Genomic DNA, 19,551 nt, shown 5'->3' with positions numbered 1-19,551 from the left:
CGGTAATATTTAAGTACTCTTGTGCATTCCATACATTTATGGATATAAATAATATTAGGCCCCAGTAGTTAAAATGCGAAAGTATAAAAAGAGAATTTCCCGAATAACATAGTTTGTGAACATGGTGTTCATGTAGTCTTAAAAAAAAAAAAACATCGTCTCATATGCCCTGCTGATATTTTACCGATGGATTGAGATTAGATTTGAATCTTTTCCCATAACTGTTGGAGTGATCAGACAGAATCGTCCGAGCGTTTGTAGGAGTCGTTTTTATTTTTGAATGAACTGCTAGAAAGAGCCGATTCGCTGAAATGAACGGTAGGCGGTCCTTCTCCTTTAAATATCCCAGAATTCCTCGCACCGGTCACACGTGTTCATTGCTTCCTGCACGCGATCGGTTGGAGGCAGCATGAGCGGACGCAGTATGGGTGTTGGTGAGTGTCTTTGTTCAGATAGTTGTGCGTTTGTGTAATTTCTTATTTACCTGAAGTTATGTTTTGTTTTACACTTACACATAAGCACAAAATGTACACATCGGATCGCAAATAGTCAAGTTTAGTTGACTAGAACAGTTAACGGTGAGCTTTATAAGTGTGTAGAAGGGTAGTAAAATAATTCTGAGTAAAACAAAAGATGCTCTAGAAGTTTTGTACAGCTTGCTGCCAAGCCATGATCGTAAATCTAGAAATATTGTGAAGTTGTAGGCCACGTGTGGCTCGAGAACGCACGTGGTGAATGCAAGGCCTGTCTGTCTGTCTGCTGATTGCATTATTTTCTTTTAATAGATGATCCATCTAAACCCCCTGACTGAAGAAACCTTAGTTTCTACGATGTGTTACCTATGAAGGTAAGGAAGTTTATTAACTTATTTTAAGATTCTCATTCACTAACAAAAGTGGTTAGAAAATTTTTAAATCTCATTACTCTAGATCTTGCTAAAAGGAAAGCAGTAAAATTTAGTATGTATGCATTTTGATTACTCTTGATTTACTTTGAATACCTTTTGTTTTTTAATGTCTAGGCTCAAACATTGTTTTAGCCATGAGGCTACAGTTGTGCTGAGGAATCTTTCTCTAGCTGTTACTTGGTAAGTGATTTTTAAACAACTCTTTTCTAGTTTTGTCAGCCCCTTTTATTGCACATTCAAGTCCTATTATGTCTTGAATGATCGACACGGGGGGGCTAGATGAAATCTCTCAAAAACCTGAAGTATTGGCTCAATATTCCTTGCTTCGGATCCTGTCGGGAGAAACAATTTTTGTAATCGTTAGCCTTGCTTATTGTGTGTTAAGATACTTGCTAATCATTCAAAATTTGTATTTTGCAGCTAATGGAGGAAAATGTAAGAACTACAGTCATTAGGTGAGTAACTTGGTCTCAACACTCATGCAACCAGTTTGATCTAGTTTCATGTTCCCTCCATTCGCCAATCTTCCGGTCTCTCGTGAAGCCAACAAGGAAGTGACTAAAACTGCAATTCATCTCGCCGCTAGAGGCTGGCTCCAAAAGGGAGTCAGTCCCATAGACTCCCCATATTAAATTGCCCAACTTTACAGCAGAAAAATTTACAGCCTGGTACAAAAAGTGGTTTTGGTCCATATAGCTAATTTTGCCCTTCATGACAACTGTGAGGGTTTTTTTTTTTTTTAAAACTTAAGTTATATTAAGCCTTAAAGTTCTGCATAATTAAGGGCGTGGCCACTTGAGTGACTGTGTATTGCTGCTGTCACCACTGAGCTGGTGGGCGTGGTTTCAGCAACCAGCTCCTGCCTATTTTCGATTATTAGGGAGTGACGTGCTGCCAAGATGGTAACTGCTGCTTCCGCCCGCTTTGAGCTTCAAAAACGCTATTCAGAAACCTACGGGTGATGTCACGGGCACTACGTTCATGTTTTTATACAGTCTAAGGTTCCCTCCTATGCTTTGCCCACTGGAGGCTGTCGGTGTTTCTAGTGGCCATATCAGGGGGGTAAAGTGAGATACTCTTGCTAAAACCTGGGTCAGAGGTGACCTTCTCTGTGCCTGGATCCTGTCGCAAGATACATGCAAATATAATTAAATGCAGGCAATGTTTAAGTAACGTGGTTTGTCTGAGTTTTAATTCAAGGTTTTTCCTCTCTCGACAGATTCCATTGATGGCTTCATTTTGGGGCACATGTATTCGGTGACTGGTTGCTTGTTCCTCAGCAGTGATGCAACTTGAATGGAGCTAATTTTATTGCTATGTCTGGAGCAATAAAATGAAACGTCTGAAATGAACATTTGTTGTAAACATCTGTTTATGCATTACATAAATGTTTTTATGTATTGATTGTTACCAATAAAGAAATGCTTGCTTGTAATGGTGTTTATTTTTTTTTTCCTGTTAACATTGAGTCATGGATCATGACCCTTGGAGGAAGGAAATAATGGTCTTGGCCATGACTCATCTGTATTTAGCATGGGTTCTATGCCTTTTGTTTCTTCTGAAGGATCCCCTGCAAATTTTAACTAGACTGATCTAAGAGTTTGGAGGTTTGCCTACTGAAGCTTTTGCTGTCATTCAAATGGGAGGTTCTTAAATCGAATCTGTTTAGAGTTGAATTACTTTCTCCATGCAAGTCTAAGACCGTGGTGTATTGAGTTTTAAAATTTAAGGCATAAGACTCAAATGTACTTAAAGTGATCTAGATTATCCTTTTGCTGGAAGATGCAAAAAAAATGAAATGGATAGTGATGTCAATGCAGATGTTACAATACTAGGACTTCTGAATTACAGTACCCGATAAGGGGATATTAAGAACATTATCTAACTAACAAACAGCTGCATAGCACAGCCACTCGCATTTACCACACATGGAAAGTGCCTGTTGTTCTGTTGTACAACACAGAGCTCTGACACATGGCCATATAGGTCAGTCCCTTCAGTGCAGTACCCTCCTCTTTTGTTTCAAAGCATTCCATTGGCTAGTGCTACATATCAGTACAAAACAAACCGAAAACAACTAAATTTGCTGGTGAATATTTCACAATAGTACTTAATGATTTAATAAGACAATGTATGAATATGATTCATAAACCTCATTTCATTGCTGGGTGTTTCTTCATCCATGGCCATTTACAATGTCCAACAGTAGACATACATGCATTACAGGAGCTTTCTGTCACATTTTTAATTTTTTGCCCTGTAAAATTCATAAAAATTCCAACCACACTACAATTTCCAGTACAAAAGATACACTCAGCTACATACAGAAAACAAGAGGGTTGTCATATTAAATAACATTATTCATGCTCAATAAATTTGGTTACAAAAGCAACATAATGCATTTACATGCATGCTTCATTCTGTGTTGACGCAAGAGTTCTAGAGGGAGGTATAAACGACGACAATATGGAAAATGATATTAAGACAGAATGAACTGATGTCTGCATAACGGAATGACACTAGTTTGGTTATCTAACATGCAGGGTGAAGTGCAATTTATGGGCACAGGAGTGATTAATGGCTAAATTACACAGACTGATTCTTTAGTTCAGACTGGTTCTTTTACCATTTTATGTGTAATGAATTTCATTGTGATTGAAGGAACAGACAGGAGGAAGAGGAAATTACATAAAAAAATTATGGTAATGGAGATGTTACTTAATTTTAAAAAGGGAGTGAAAAATGACTTCTTTTTTCTTTGAGGATTCCACAGGTTTTGCCCAAATGCTTGAGCACAGCACAAACTATTCAAGATTCAGCATTGCCTCCGCACAGGAAGAAAATTATTCTACTATTCATTCAAGGAACAATACTAGTGTTTTGAATTTCTTGCCACAGAGGGCTAGTGATGGGCAGATGTAGCTAATGTTGGATGTTGCAGAATGTTCCAATAGTCTGTTTCAGCGTTTCGTGATTGATGGGTTTTCACTTGCTGTTTTGTACTTGTGAATCACTTACAATAGACAAATAAACAATTAAGATGTCTGGAAACACCGTGCCTCAGTACAAGTTGTTTTCAAATGGCTTGATTGAGTAATGGACCATAATTATAAACCATTGTGGATTTTGTTCTTCTAAACATTGTGAATGTAGCTTTGCACTCTAAGAAAACAAACACATGAAATTTAAACCCAAACAAGAACATTGTGACCTATTTTTGACTTGTGCCATGGATGGAGGGATTGAAGAGTTGGGCCATACTCACAGGAATGCGATTGGATATGAACAGAGTGCCATTCGGCTGTCCTCCAGGTCCATGTCTGGTTACTTTGATGTGACCCAGATGTGAAATGTGGTTCAGGGTTAGACTGTACAGGTCGCATTCAGGCAGAGCTACATGTTTTTTGGCAGAGAGAACTGTTTCTGAGGAAAGGGGTTTCAGGGCTGAATGACTTGGACGTTTTTCAGAGGGGAACGACAAAATGTGTTTGGATAACACAGCAGTGAAAAACTACTACCCTCCATCAAGGGGTGCCACAGTAAGTATATTTATATACAGGCTCCTTTGTTTTGGATGCCCCAACATGAGATATTGGTATGCTTGGTCATCCAGTTTCATCAGAAAGATAAATCAGAAAGACATTTTTTACTGGACCAGCTAGACTGAACTAGCATAAACCAGCTTGTACCAGGCATCACATAAATAAAGTCTCTCACTCTAATATAGAAACATACTTCCTCCTTTCCCGCTCGCTGTCCTTCTGTCTGTCTCTTTGTGTTTCTCTCACATGAATGATGATCGCTTTCATCTAATGCAACCCACAGTTTTACATATTCTCTGTCAAACGCACACACAAGCCCTTTGAAGTCTGCTGGTAAATGGAGAAAAAGCTTTCTGACCTTCTCCAGGTCACTGATGGAACAAAGAGCTGAATTATGTAGGATCCTTTTAAATTTCTCAGGACAAAACAAAAATTCATCTCACTCAGTGGATCTCTGTCAGACATATACACACATTTCACCTAATCTTGATCTAGCAGAGGTATGGCTGTGGGCAGACAGGATATGTGTGTGGACAGATGCCATACTGTTCTTTAAACTGTTTTGTTTCACTTTTTTAGATTGGTATGAACCAGGTTTCTTTGTCACATTTTGCATACTTTGGCAATACTAGTAGCGTAAGCAGTGTGTGCAGTATATTCACACTCAGATGATGTAAAATATTGTTTGGGACTTTTATGGAGAAGACAGCATCCTACAAATAGGTTTAATGCTTTATCATTACCTCATATTGTGTGATTTATGTTTATTTGCATGTACAAAATACACAATAATCCCTCATGTGGATCTCGGTAGCAACTTAAGCTAACATGCTAAAGCTAACAGCGACAACATATAAGAGAATATGCATTTGATATGTAATTTCCCTCAACTGAAAAACAGTAAAAGTTACTTTGAAACAAAAAAAGCTCCATTCTTTAAAAATGCAGTCAGACACAGTGTAGTGGGTTATTAGAGGGGCCTTAAATATTTAATTAATTAAACTGTTTTAACTTTAACTAAAAATTTAAAAACACAAAATTAAGTTATATTTTAAATAATATATTCCCTCTTCATTTTTCTTCTCATTATCTATTTATTTATTTTTTTTAATTGAAGATGTTTTATTATTGTTGATTATTTATTGTTTTTTTAAAAAAATTTTAATGTGGTATTGTTTTTTTTTTTAAACTCTGTGTAAAAATAAATAAATAAAAAATATAACAGCTTTGTCATAACTACAGCAGAAATACTAGAGAGGAAATATCCTAAACAATATAATGGTAGACGTTCAAACAACGTATTGGATGATAACCTTCAGAAACATTGGTATATAGTGTAAGTGCAGTGTATGTTGTACTACAAACAGTATTTCTGGCATATCTTTATATGGCAGTAATAGTATTGTCTGTAAGTTATTCTGAATTGAGTCAGTGCATAATATATATTTAGGCCTACCAGGGTTCATGTGACCAAGTCATTTAAAACTAAGGTGAACTAAACTTTTAAAAAAATAAAAAAGAGATTTCCAGGGCTTTTATGTCATAAAAGAGCCACAGTTGAGACTTTGAGATTTACTTTCAAGTGTCTGGCCTAGAAAGTGAGAGTTCCTGCCAGAACAAAAGGTCCAAAATGCAGGGCATTAGTAAGATCTGTCAATCATGAGTAATGTTGACAGACTCTGTGTATGTTAAACATGTGGTTTTGATTTTATGTTCTGTACCTTCTCACAGACGCTGATTGTTCAAAGGAGCAGAATGCAGGGAAAACCACATTTAGTCATAAGAAATTTGGGTCCAGCATGGGACATTGAGCACTCCAGCACTGTGGATTACCCATGAATACTCTTAGACTTGCACATCTTTTTAACTGTTTAACTCGCTATTTACATTAAAACCTCAGATTCTGATTTAAATTGTTCATAGTTTATGCTTTTGCCAAGTGTTGTGGTAGATTCAGGAATTCAATCCATCTCACAGCTTGAACATAAAAATGTCTGCCAGCCTTTCAGGAAATTAATATGTTTCTTTATGTCATTATGTGTATTTAATCGGTCAGCACCGGCATTCCGTATTGCCTTGGGTGAAATATTACAGGTAACAGACAAAATTACACACGTTTATAAAATGAAATTATTTGTTTTTGAAGTGAATTAACTGACTGTATGAGGACCAATAGAGTATAAAGTCTGCAAGCTGACCTAGAGATGCATGAAGAATCTGACCAACGATGAATATGTTTGATGATACAACAAAATTCACACTCTTCATAGCAATGAAGCACATTTTTTTCTATGAAAAGGCAGAAATAGATGAGTGTACAATATGTTTATGACTGAATAGCCTGAATAACTGCATAGAAGAAGCACATTAATCAGGCTAATTTGCTGTGATTGGGCCTTCTGATGTAATTAAAGTCACGCACAGCCCTTGTTTAGGCTGAGCAAACAGAGTTGTTTTGTTTGCAGAGGTTACTTGAGGAGATTTTAAGTTTTGTTGCGAAAGACTGCATCAATTTAAAAAGGACTGGTATTAAATTTGGACACCCCAAATGTAAACCTCATGGGAAATATGAAATAAAATGATACTACAATACAGGTTGAGCGGTGTTATGAAAGATAATTAGTTTCAGATTATCTTGATGTATTCACTAAGGAAATGTTCATTGTGTTTATTGAAATGGAGACATAAAAGGTGGTAGAGGCAAAGTAGTTCAAGTATGCAATAACAAATCAAAACATTAAAATGTGAGATGTTGCAAAGGGAGGCCTGAAAAATGAGGAGGGGTGATGCATGTCAAAGCCAGTAAAGCTGTGAGGTGTGTGTGTATTTTTAAACCAAAAGAGAAAGTGTTCCCAAAGATCCATCTGCAATCCATCTGAACGTGCCCAGTTGTATGTTACTTTATAAACACACAGCGTATTTGTGTATGCATGAGTTCATGACCACTGTGACACCCCTCAACCATTAAACTAATGGCAGAGAAAGAAAAAGAGTTTTCTAATTCGGATGTAGTTTTAGAAACATTTAAAAGTGGTATTCTAATCTATTCATGCATGTGCCTGTAGGTTGACACAATGTATCTGTACAATAACAGTTATGAAAAACTGCATTATGTATTACATGTCAAATAAGACATGCATTTTTGCCACTGAATATCCTGTTATCCCCGGAAATGTCACAGTGCAGTGGTGTTGCAAATGTCATTTAATGTTGTTTTTAAGTGCTTGGGTGAATTATGTTCAATAAAAGAAAGAGAAAATAGGATCAAGGATGGAGAGGAGTGTGTGATTCCCATGGGGCACCTGCAATGTGACATATTAAGATTCAGTGATCCTGAGAGTCAGAGTTAGCTGCCATAGCAACAATGTAACAAAGGGTTGAGTGTGTGCAGGGGCAAAGGAGTTCACCCTGACCCTTTCACACTGAGAGTGTCACTGTGTGTGTGTGTGTGTGTGTGTGTGTGTGTGTTAGCAGGTGCTGATAGAGGAAGTGGCAAAGGTGGGATCTACGTTTATGCTATTGCAATTTAAGTGTTAAAAATAAAGCTGAGGCACGCTTTCCACTGCTTTGCCTGCATGGATAAAGACCAATATAATTTTAGTTTTGTAAGCCTGCATTATTACTTTTTGTTGCAGTGACCTAGAAACAAAAAAATAGAGAGACAGTTCTCTACTGATTATGGTCGTATAAAAAATTGCATATTTTAGCTTGAACCCTTGTTGGGGGAAAAATAAATTCTGTATTGCATGTGACCAGCATATAATATACTGAAGCAGCATTCTAAACAAGCTTAAAGGGATAGTTCACACAAAAACATAAATCTTGACATTATTTATTATCTCTCAAACCTGATATGAGAAAAGTTGATTTGAGAAATGAGAAGACATGAAATTTGAGAAGAAAAATGTCTCAATGCTTTTTTCTGACCATTTGACCTGCACTGAAAAAAAAAGTTTTAGTAAATTTAAGTGGTTCACTTTCTTCTCGGCAGCGAGCACCTTAGACAAGCTCTATGATAAACAGTCTTTTGGCCACCATCAGTGCTTATTCATGCTGTTGTTTACATCTTACAATTTCAACTCAGTGATTCATCATTTTCTACCTCACAAATGCAGACTCATGGCCTACTTTCACCTGTCAAACACTTGAACAATGAAAGAACTGTGTCTGCATTACAGTATTTCCACTGAAATACATGAATGTCATATTTATTTTTTTGCTTGAAAGCCATCTTTGATTGCATTTTGGACCTGGTAGCTGCTTACAAAAAACATAAGGTGGTCAAGGTAGTCCTGTGCTTCACTTGACTGCCTCTCCTCCCTCATGTTGGTACTTTACTGCTCACTCTTGATTAGCTCTTTTCATAAGACACTTATATGACTGTGGCCTCATTTTCCTCTTAATCATCTGCTCTTGTTCTGTCTCTCTCCTCATCTCTGGCTGCCCCACTTCCTGCAAGCACACTAGCTAATTGTACTATCATTTGTTGAAGTTGAATCATTTGAGCGTTATTGAATGCACAGTTGTAAGGTCAAGTGTTCTGTCAATCTATCTGCTTGTCCCAATTTCTGACGGTTTCTCATTCACTGCAAAGGTTGCTGTACTTGTTAGGCTAATATCCTAATCACCTGTTTCCTTTTCCTCTCAGTGTTCTCCTCCTCTGATGATGATAATGAGTTACCCTGTAACAGGAAGGTACAGTCTATAAAGGCTTTAGTTCCTGGCCCATGCACAGCTGAATTGATAAAAGAGACCAATTTTGATGGCTCACAGAGATAGTTTAGAAAATGACAAGCAGCGGCTTTAGCAGCAGTCTTGAGCATCTCGGTGATGTACATCGGCTTATTTCCTGTCCTCTCTCACAGCACTGATGTGGTTTACACCTGATTCAGTTAAGGCTCTGGACAGCTTTTGTCTTGCCCCTTTATTTTCTTTCATTTACCCACTCCACATCTTTATCTTAATCATTGTTTGACTTTATATAGGGAATTGTTGGGAAAGTTATTCTAAAACTGTAATTTGTCAAGCTAATTTAATACAAATCAACTACTGTACCATCAAGCTAACCTTTCGGAGTACAGTAGTAGTTCATTGCTACTTGAAGTTAATTGTATCTGTACTTCTTCATGAGTTTTACACATGAGTTTTATATGAAATAGTTTGCTAGAATCAGAAAGTTCTTATGTAATAAGAGTGGTCTATATGATCCAATTCAGAATGAACTGGAATTTCCTATTCTGCACGTTAATATGAACTGATTCACTAGAATGAATCAAAACGTTTATGTTATAAATAAAATCTCATGTTAATCTTAAGTTTAGAGTAGTACTGCATTCTTCATATTTCCGAAGAGTCTTTAGTTTTATCAGAGCTAAAGAGTCACGAGCACACGCAGCTTTTGTGTAGCTATCGTCTGCAAGCTGTGACATCGACATAAACAAAACAGGGACAATTGACTTTAATTATGGTTTTGCTTTTGGAAAACGCACCCCTAGTTGATGTGTCCACGTGCTCTTCTGAAAGAAGTGTGCATACAAGGCATTCTGTCCTTTATGACATCATACAGAGCCAAAAAAAATAAAAATTTCCAAAATTATACGAACCCTGAAGGAAGGCTTTGGCACAGAAATACTCCATTTTTTTTTTTGAGACTCTGGTTATGTTTAGCATGAGAATCCAACTCCTTAGCAGTGTAAATAAGTCAGAATGCATGAAATAGCATTAGACATCCCCTTTAATGTAAACCGATTAACTAGAATGAATCATAACATTCAAATGTTTATTCAAGAGTTTAACGAGTCAGTTCACTAGAATGAATTGAATGTTCTTACACTATGAGAGCATTTCATATAAATCATTTCACTAGAATCAGGCATTCCAGTGCTTCATATCAAAGAGTTTAGGATGAACCAATTCACATTTTCCTGTAATTTATGAGGAATTCTAGGATGAATTAATTCGAATAAACTGATTCATTAGAAGGAATCAGACTTTCTGGTGCTAAATATATAAGTGTTTAGAAAGAACCAATTCAATAGAATGATTCATCAAAAGCTTGACACCTTGGTCAGAGGAAAAACTGTTTGGTTAGTTGTTTGAAGAGATGCCAGTTCAATTTTTCTATTGCAGGAAAACCCCACAGGGAAACCAAAAATACCTCACGTGTACCCATAATCCCCCTCAGTCTTTAAAGAACCAGAGACCACCAGTCATTGCCTATGCAAGCAGCCTATTATTTTAGTGAAGATGACTTATATTTATATACATATTTGGCAAATCTAAATCCTAGTGGCCAGTAATGATAAAATTATTAATACATCAACACTCACAATTGTATTTTCAGTTCAACTCATAAAAACCCTTTGAAATTACTCCCTTGAAACACTGTGCAGTTGTAGTTATGCATCAGATTAAGTCAAGTGATGTTACTGCAGGGTCCCTGCGCACGGAGGTGTATTTGGAAGGGTTTCACGCACGGCACAGTCTAACACGACTCTGTTATTCAGCTACGCACAGCGTACGTCTGATAACACACACGTGCAAACACCCATTCAGAGTGACTTTGGCAAACTAGCCAGACGTGCACACATTTCAGGCATCTCATCGACGTCAATGCCACCCTCATGCTGAAAAGAAGAAGAGGGTTTGTGAATTCGAGTTGGTTATATTTGAATAATACAAGATGCCTAATGCGGGTTTTCCAACTGGTTTTGCTTTATTTGACAAATGGCGACTTAAAGTAGAATCAAAACTGCTTATTGAACAAAACGGAATGACTTTGAATCATCTGCCAGTTTTTACATGTTAATGTGATTCTGCACAACAAAGATGTATATATAAAATTCAAATACTGAGCTGTATGAACAGATTGTGCGGTGATCGTTTTCATGCATGTGTCTGTCTGTATGGGTCTCTGAACACTGTGTGCGAGAAAGAGAGTTTACATTTCACTAACATTTTTTTGTCTGTCTAGTCCACGTGTAGAAGCCGTTATGTGTGAATGCAGTGGTCTTAGACGTACTGTAAATGATATTGTCTGGTCTGAATGCTTACATAATCTTGAGTCATCCATGACGTCTACTGAGTCTCCTCCATTAGCACACTCTACACATGCTTCTCAACATCTACAATAAAGAGTACAATAGAGGACATAGGGTTCAAGTAATGGATTTTATCCATTCAGTATCCATCAGTATTGGGTACAAATCAGTACAATATGCAAGCAACGAGTAGTTTAATCCAAACAACAGCTCAGCATGAACCTAAATACTAGTGTTATTTTTGAATAACTAATTTCTTTAAAAAATGTACGTTTTAATGGTTGTGTAGTATATATGTATGTAATTATACACATACTACATATACGTCCTCCCATGTACAGGCTCCTCACCCCACTGCAGTAAATTCACATGGTGTTTCCCAGAACGACTTGCTCAGACCACCTGCATCTCTGAACCTTTACCACCCACTGCACGGCCCCTCCTTTTCTTTTCCTGGCATAACGAAGGTAACTTTTTTTTCTTCCCCATTCTACCCAATGGCACTTTTCTTACCTTATGTTTCCTTATTTTAAAAAAAATCTGAGGTGTGTCACCACATCCCACTGTGTCTGCCTGCAGGCCTTGCCACCCACATAGAAACTGTACCATCAACGAGAAAGAAATAGACACAATTCATCTTAGAAGGCTCGACAAGTGCAACTGACCTGAGCGGAGAGAGATGTGGAAAAACACACTCGGTGGGGTTTAATTTGCCTCAGTAGCTGAGAAGAAAACAAAAAGACTCACGGGGAGCAGCTGGGATGTGCTCTGCAATTAAGCAAAATGAAGAAGACAGACTGACTAATGGAAACCCTCCGACACTCAATGTGCCATTAGATGCTTATGTAGCTGCAGACCCCTTTCTGTTATCACAGCCAGTTCTGTGTGAATGAGGACATTTGAAGCATGCCTGTGATTTCACAAATACCAGTAACCACTGCAATCACTATTAGAGCAAAGAGAAACTAGTTTGCTTGTGGTTTACCTTAAATGTGATCACCTAACTTGATAAGATTTGATAAGAAGATTTAAAAACATATATATACATTCATAGATTTCAGATTCGTTTAGATTATTCTTTACTTGATGGGAAGACAACAAATTATTTACTTGCTTCAATATATAATTTAGTAAATGTAATTAATTAAATCAATATGTAATAATATAAAGTGATTTATAATGCTAAAATGTAATAAGTATAATTATGATGTAAAAAAAATATATGAAAGATGTACATTTTAAATCACCTTTTATATTTTCCATTTTATTTACAGTTTGTCATTTTTGTAATTTTTTTTATAGTTTTAGTTTTATTTCAACTTTTTTATTATTTTATTTTATTTTTCATTTTTAGTACATAATTTTATTTTATATTTATTTACATTTTATCTAAAGTGTGTCATATTATATATATATATATATATATATATATATATATATATATATATATATATATATATATATATATATAAATAGTCTATATGGTTTATTTTAGTTTTAGTTATATAAGTACATCAAGTTAAACTAAATGTAGCTGAAATAATTTATTATAATTTTAATTATTTTGTTTTAGTTTATGTTTATTCAAAGCAATAAAATGTTTTTAATGGTTTTAAGTTTATATATGCGCAATTTTTTCATTGCATCTCAGTCTATGAAACTTTGAGTATTCTTTCACAATAAAAACACACAATACATACAGTTCTTCCTGTGTTTTCCATCTACAAAAGTTTGTTTTGTCCCCAACAAGAAAAATTAAATAGAACAACCAATGTTCCAGAGGCCAGTTCACTGCACTTTTTGACCGTTCACATCTGTTTAACAAAAAGGACACACCGAAGGAAATCAATCAAAGCCCATTTGCGACAAATGAATCATACATATGCATGATCACGGCAGACATTTTAGTGAACATTTCTTTTTTGTGTGGTTTTAACATACTGTGCCGAGATTGATTTGTGTCTGGCAGTGAGAGGAGGACTCCTGAGTCTCTGCAGCGTCTCTGCGCTGTCTTTCATGTCTCTGACAAATGGGTTTCCTAGACACTATCTCATGCATGCAGCAGACAGTAATGAGTATTATGCTCATGTAGTCCAACACACAACCACACAAACCTCACAAACACACAAGTCAAAGCCATGAGGAAGCATGGAAAAACACTTAATGCACAGGTATAACACACAAGAAAAACATGCAATTAGTTTAACCTCGTCTGTTAGCTCTGCCGCAGGTTGATGTGTTGGGACTAAGTCTTTTGTAAATAATTTTGTAAGTATGTTATGTTTTACCATTTTGATTGTGAATTTGTATGAATTCGTAATAATTCAGGTTGTGGTATGAATTGAATTATGCTAAATCATTCCAAAATCTTGTAAAACCGATTTTCTCATGGGATACATGAAGCTCATCGTCTAGCCAGCTTTTTGTTTTTTGTTTTTTGTTTACCTGACCCAGAGTCATATATCACACAAACATAAATGCATATAGTTGACAGAAAGCATTTTTTCATGCTGCCTCTATATGAACTCTCAATTTTATTCCTCCTTCAGCATCACTTCATCCTTCCTTCAACTCGCTCATTCCTTCGTTTATGACTCTCCTAATGTCCGTCTCACTCTCATCTGTAACCCACAAACCTCCACAATTAAAGCCCCCTGCTCCGTCCCATCTCTCTCTTACACTCTGTCTCTCGGCAGCCGGAGCAGTAAAAGCTGGCTAGACGATCAACTCCTGAGGGCTGAAGCAAACGACAAAGGAGTCTGATACAGACCACCACTCAGAAACCGAGCAGGCCGTTTTATGTGTGTCAAGATGTGTAGCATATTATCCATTATTTTCATTTACAGGAAGAAGCAACTGAAGAAAGATTAAAACATAAAGTGTGTAAAGAGTGTGTGATCATAAGATCATGTGTGAATGTTAAGCCCATTGGCACAACCTGCTGTCTCTGATCATATCTTAATGTGTGTGTCATACAGATAACCTTTGACCGATCCCCACAACACTATCATGAATTATCAAAACAGAGCTCTTAGAATGAAAGTACTTGATGCACATCATGATTTTTGAGCATGTATAATGCCTTAAAGGGAAAAATCTGTAATTATTTATTTACTAACCCCCCGTGTCATTCCATTTTTCTGTGAAAAACAGAAAATTTCAGTCATTATATTTTCAATTTATCGGTTGATCTATAATAGCTGTTTTTGAGCACTTCTGAAGGATAACATGAAAACTGAAAAAAGGATAATGTGAAAACTGGCTGTTAAAAATTCAGCTTTGCCATTGGCCATTTAAAAATCTTATACCAACACCAAACTTTGAACATACTTTATGATTGGATGATTACTAATATGTTATACTTTGCAGGCATCTCAGTCAAGCAGCATAGAGAACTGCTTGCAGCATCTGTTTTTTTGTCTTAATGAATGTGTCTGATTGAGGAGCTAATCAAACAGCCCATCTGTTGATCTCCCATGGCTAAGCAAGCTCATTTTGAAGGGCTGTATAACTTAAAGGGAACACTATGACTATATAAAAGAAAGATGAAGATCCTGCTCATGCCTGCATGAATGTATATACTGCCCAAGAGGTAATCAAGAAAGAGCAAACAAGTTTGTAAACAAAAACAGTGGAGATTACTGGCAAGTGTGTTTGATGAAAGCTTGTGTATTCTGACTTAATGCAGAATTTCCACTGAGCAATTACAACACTTTCTGGAATTTATGAAAGGATGAGTGTGTACTCTAGAAGCACTTTTTGTCATCATTTTCTTGGGAAATCCATTTTAACCAACAAGCCTTTCACGTGTCAGGGCAAAAGCTCATAGTGGAAGCAAGCAGGATAATCCTAGTATTTAACATGTCAGTCTTTCCCTCCCACAATACATGCAATTATGCATGCAAGTAATGACAAATGCACCACAGATTAAGGATATTGCTCCTTTGGATCCTAATTGAGATTGCAGATAGAGTGTCAATGGTCCATTTGAGAGATAGGTGGCGGTAATGCACTTATAAGTCTGCGATCCACCATAAAGCAAGCAAGAAGAAGAAGATGGCTCAGGCGCCTGCTGCTGTGAAGCGCGTTCAAAAGAGTTCTAACAGATGGATATTGCGTGAATCAGAGGTAAAAAACGGTATAAATACTGTTCAGTTTATTGCACAGATGATCGTTTTGTGTCTTTACACATCAATGTATCGTCACGAGCCGCAGGGTTTAATATGGATTTGTCTGTGCATGTTTTTTTTACTCTCATATTTGTTACCATTGCCATGCATTATACAGCTGAGAGACTATAACGGCTGGAGTTAAAAATCATAATTTGTGTTGTACTGAAGATCTGAAGACATCTTGGATGCCCTGGGGGTAAGCAGATAAACATCAAATTTTCATTTTTGGGTGAACTATCCCTTTAAGCTAGGGATGTCAACGATTAATCGATTATCGATAAATTGTCGATAAGAGATGCAATCGATTAAAGCTGTAGATGGTCGGTTAACCAATTTAATATTGGGCTGCATGCGGCTTGTGCGCACTCAACACGTGCGATAGGCTGTGAGTGACGGTTACGGTATATAAACGCATCATCATTCATTCACAATGTACAAATTAAGCTTTTAATGTGATTTAAACTTTTAAAGTACATTAAAATAGAAACAACACAAAAGTTCTTCAACATGGAAAGCAATACAAATGTAGTAACAAAGTCATTTCCCCAGATAATTGTTTGTTGTTCAGCAGTCTCCGTTCAGGATAGGAAACAGTCAACAAAGTAAAATGACCTCAAATGTATGCCGCGCTCTCTTCATTTTATCAAATGATCATAATCACATCTATTTATTTTATAATCCTGCTACTAGCATTTTATTCAGACTAAAACCCCTTTAATTCAAGTGTGTGTGTGTGTGTGTGGCTTTTGCACATTCTGTCATTCCGGTGACTGCATGCTGCTGCAATAGTCGCATTTTTTAGAGTTGAGTTTAGGTTTTAGTTTATTAGTTTATTTTTTATTTAATTTAAGTTAGGTTATGAAAATTATCGAAAATTGACATCCCTACTTTAAGCATTTATATATTTTCATGTATATATAAAAAGATCTATACACTATAAGAAAAGAAAAAAAAATGTACTGGTAAACTTCTGCCAATTTACAGACCTTTCTTTTAATCCAAAAACAAAACAATGCAATGCAAGATTCCATATATAACACCTGTGAAAAATTAATACAGAAATTTATGTAACGCAGAACACAGAGACCCATTTTTTATGGACTTTTTTTTTAATGGAAAATAAAATATTACATATACATATATATATATATATATATATATATATATATATATATATATATTATCTGGAATTTAAAAATAATTATTCTGACACTCCATCGTATAATATTAAAATAAGTACTGTTAAATGCAACCTGAGGAGAAACATGAAACTATGGTACTATACATAAAGTAATTCTGATTATTGTTATGCTTTTTGACCAGTTTTTTTTGAGAAAGCAGAATGAAACAACAATAATGTAAAATTCTGTAAATCTTATTTTATTATTTTCCTTTATTTTTTTACACAGTTTTTCTCAGAACTTTATCATAGACTCCCTTGCAGCCTCTGGATCCCAGTTTGAAAAGATCTGATCTATATGACTATAGTCTGTATGCCTTATAAAGTAATAAGACAGCTTTATTTAAGGAAACATCTCAGAGGGTACTTTTATGGCACTTTTATATCTTTTTCGCAGCTTGAAAACACCAGTCCCCATTCATTATAAATGCATGAAAAAGAGCCACCAGCACATTCATCAAAAATTCTCATAGCATTTCACGAAAGAGAGTTTAAAACAACATCAGGGAAAGTAAGTCAGTTATGAGAGACTGTTTAAATGGCCCCTCACAAACACATTAAGGTGCACAGACAAATATGTAAACATCCTAACACTATCTCACAAAGTGTGTCACACTTTCTGCTATGGTGGGACAGATGCTATAAGACGGGTAGCGCTATTAGCCCAATCCATCTTACGCTTGAGCTCTGTTCAGGTATGTGAGTGCAGTACTGCCCCGCTGAGCTCCCAGGACACTATACTGTACAAGCCCGGGGCACATTCCTCACTCTCTCTATGTGTGTGTGTGTGTTTTGTGGCCCATTGTGATTCAACCACCAACATGAGCACCCACCCACCCCATTTTACTCTCCTCAAATCCTCAGCCCGCTGCAGTGTGTTGACATGCAGACAAATGCAAATAGAGTAAACATGTTTGAGTGTTTACATCTCAATGAGAAAAAACAATCTCTAATCCTTTGTCAGAACAGAGGGGGGGAAAGAAGCAGGCGAAATAATTTCCAATAGCTGTTGAGATGCTAACGTTCCTGTGAGTGAGATAAACAGCCTGGAAGAATATCAATGAGTTATCAATGGATCTTAGCATTCACATAGGAAGTTTTGTGGGAAAAGTAGCTCAGTAGCATGACAAAATGTTTGTTCTGACAGTGATCCCTTATCAAGAACAAAAACAACAGCATCTGCAGCTCTATGCATAGCTCTGATGTGCTTAAAACTATTGTGAATGTAATGATATGCTAACATGTGAAAAACCATTGGTATAATATTTAAAACTCTGTTTGGCTATTTTGAGATAAAATAATGATGACTAAATCAGTTAGCTGAAAAAGCTAAATGTGGAAATTCTATTAGAACTCAAATGATAATATAATAACTTATATTTATAATCTAAAAAATGCTAAATGTGGGCACTGAGTTTGTGGCTCTAAAACACATTAATTTAAACAAGCAGGTTAAAATTAACCAATGTTGCTAATATACTTATGGTCTATTACTCAATGCTTGATTGTATCTATTGTGAACAGATTGGACCCCCTCAGAGAGGTTAGGTTATCAGACGGAGAGGAGCCCTCTCTGTTGTTCACAATGAAAAGTTTGGATCTCCTGTGAGCATGTGCTATTGACAGGCCTCTGCTGGATAGCTAAGTTAGCCAAAGTAGCATATGCTGCATTCAGTGCCTCCTAGAAAGACCCTACTTACAGGAAATCATCATTTGGATGTGTGTTTAAGTGATTTTAGTTTGAATGAATGAACTCGCTGAACCATTTTTGTATTTCTTTCTCTCTCGTTTTCACTTCTCGGCAGACTTTTAGTGCTAATGCAACATAATGAAGAGCAAAGTAAGCTCATTAGGTGTGTAATTGATGGTCTGTCTCTGTATTTTATCATTCTCCTGCTGCTTCTGGGAAATGCTAAAAGGCAGTGTTTCTTCATAAACTGTACACAACATGTGCACACAACATTCACAATACTTTTTTTCAGCGTTTTTTTTAATTAATATCCCCCCAACTCAGTCAGTCAATATGATAATTCCAACATGACTTGAACACACCAATAAAACATAATTAAAATGCAATTTAAACTTTAATGAATACATTTAAAGGGATAATTTATATATATAAAACAATAATTAACTATACGAATGTGGGGTTGGTAAGTTTTTTTTTTTTTTTTTTTTACTGTTGTTGAAAGAAATCACTTATGCTCAACAAGGCTGCATTTATTTAATAAAAATACAGTAAAACAGTAATATTGTCAAATATTATTATACATAACTATTATTTAACATATTTTAAAATGCAATTTATTCCTGTGCTGCAAAGCTGAATTTTCAACATCACTACTCCAGTCTTCAGCGTCACATGATCCTTGTCCAAATACAGCTGATTTGCTGCTTAAGAAACATTTCTTAATATTATAAATGTTGAAAACAGTTTTGCTGCTTAATATTTTTGTGGAAACCATGACATTCTTCTATGATGAATAGAAAGTTCAAAAGAACAGCATTTAATTGAAAAAAATTTATTTTGCAATATATTTTATAAATGTCTTTACTACCACTATTTAATCAATTGAATTTGTCCTCGCTAATAAAAGTATAAGTTTCTTTCTGAAAAACAAACTTTTACATTTTAACTATGGTATACTGTATGTCGCTTAAGATGTGCGCTGCCTTTGCAGTAGAGATGGCTTTACTTTGCTTAATGCAT

The 19,551-nt window shown here is 36.0% G+C and overlaps 1 long non-coding RNA gene and 2 other non-coding genes across 3 annotated transcripts; all 3 read left to right on the top strand.

The window, feature by feature from the left end:
* Positions 1-286: 286 nt before the first annotated feature.
* LOC109112596 lies at positions 287-2,342 on the top strand. The gene is made up of 5 exons (XR_002021621.2): positions 287-434; positions 786-847; positions 1,022-1,087; positions 1,328-1,362; positions 2,127-2,342. It is a non-coding gene; the product is annotated as an uncharacterized LOC109112596 (long non-coding RNA).
* LOC122141180 lies at positions 1,136-1,257 on the top strand. Its single transcript, XR_006157607.1, has one exon. It is a non-coding gene; the product is annotated as a small nucleolar RNA SNORA26 (small nucleolar RNA).
* On the top strand, positions 1,924-2,047 carry LOC122141181. Its single transcript, XR_006157608.1, has one exon. It is a non-coding gene; the product is annotated as a small nucleolar RNA SNORA26 (small nucleolar RNA).
* Positions 2,343-19,551: the final 17,209 nt, after the last annotated feature.

This window comes from Cyprinus carpio, chromosome B20 (assembly GCF_018340385.1).
Source record: "Cyprinus carpio isolate SPL01 chromosome B20, ASM1834038v1, whole genome shotgun sequence".
Taxonomy (NCBI): domain Eukaryota; kingdom Metazoa; phylum Chordata; class Actinopteri; order Cypriniformes; family Cyprinidae; genus Cyprinus; species Cyprinus carpio.
The sequence above is the reverse complement of the archived record's forward strand: the minus strand, read 5'-3'. Positions and strand labels throughout refer to the sequence as shown.